This window comes from Lissotriton vulgaris, chromosome 3_1 (genome assembly GCF_964263255.1).
Source record: "Lissotriton vulgaris chromosome 3_1, aLisVul1.2, whole genome shotgun sequence".
Classification (NCBI taxonomy): Eukaryota; Metazoa; Chordata; class Amphibia; order Caudata; family Salamandridae; genus Lissotriton; species Lissotriton vulgaris.
In genome coordinates, this window is record NC_141689.1 from 1435752678 (window position 1) to 1435754193 (window position 1516).

The 1516-nt window shown below is 42.8% G+C and overlaps 1 pseudogene; it reads right to left on the minus strand.

Annotated features, from left to right (window-relative positions):
• Positions 1-730: 730 nt before the first annotated feature.
• LOC147728011 (small nuclear ribonucleoprotein E pseudogene) lies at positions 731-1275 on the minus strand (annotated as a pseudogene).
• Positions 1276-1516: the final 241 nt, after the last annotated feature.

The window sequence follows — 1516 nt, forward strand, 5'->3', positions numbered from 1 at the left end:
GCATGTAGCGTGATGTTCCCAGGCGTCAGCTTTCTATACAGAGTAGTTTCAAGTTTACCCTCTTTGATGTGTAGCCTCACATCGAGAAATTCAATTTGGGTTTTATCGATGTGGGACTTGAAAGCTAGGTTCATGGAATTGTCAATAATAGTCCTAATGAACTGTTGGGCTTCTGCCTCACTTCCCTTCCACAAGATAAAAATGTCATCAATGTATCTGAGGTAGCTAAGAACATGCGACTCAAATGATGCCTGATGTGTCTTTTTGAGAACCTGTTCCTCCCACCAGCCACCATGCAAGCATGCATGGCTGATATGGTAGAAGTACTGCAGTATCCCCAAAGAAATGTAAGCAGAAAGGAAATTATGGGTTGGGCGCAGGGCTTGCCCAGAGCCAGGCCATAGAGCAAACCTTCTGCTCTGCACAGTTTGAGGCCATGTGCAGTGGAGGGGAGGGAGGTGGTTGTTGGCTGACTTTAGTGGGGTTGCGTGGAAGGCCTGGTCAGAGGCGAGGCTCTACAGCCAACCCTGCTGTGCATGGCCAAATGCCATGCACGGTGAAGGAGGAGGATAGTTGGCCATGGTCGGGGTTGGCTTGCCACAGTAAGGTTGGGAGCAGGGCCTTGCCAGAGACTTCACCTGTGATGTCATCAATTATGTCATTGAATATGTCTTGAAAGATGTAATATGTGAGTTCATAACCAGTCCATGCGGTGGTGTATGTTATACACTTCACTAACAGTCTGGTTTATTTATCAAAATAATTTCAAAAGAAACACACAAAGTTATCAAAGACACAGTAACATTGATAAGCCCGGGATACTCCAAAACAAGAAGCGGGTTCCTCCTGCAACTTCCACCAACCAAACAAATGCTTTCTTGGATGCACTATTTCTTCAAATGTTCACTTGATACTGCTAGGTCGCAGATAGAAAAACTACAGTTCATGGATGAAGCTGCTTAGACAGTGACGCTTTGAAGTAAAGTGATGTTGTCCCCTTTCAACATGATACAACCCAACGGTTTCCTGGACTTGGTCTTCAAGTGAACTTCTTGTGCATCATCAAGCACCAAGTTCATGTATTCATCAAATCCAATGATGCAGCCCTCTATCCGCATGTTCATCTGTTCATACAGCCATACTTGGATTTTGGACCTATTTTGTAGGTATCTGAAGATGAGATTAATGGGCTGTACCATCACTTTCTGCACCTTCGGACCTTGCCCACGGTAAGCCATGACTGCAGCTGTTGAGACTGAGAAAGACCGGAAGACAAACGAGGTGTATGTTATGTCAGCGAACTAGAAGTGGTGAATGCCAGTGTTTTTTTGTTTTAAAACAATAGGCTTGATATTATTGCAAGGCTTACCTATAACCTGTGTCACTTTAACCTTTGTTTTTGTTTACCATAGAATTTATAGAGTTTTTTTAAATGTTACCTACATTTTTAGCACCTTCCCTAACTATAACTTTACTTTAACCTTTGTTTTATATATTGATAAGTTTTTATTTCCTT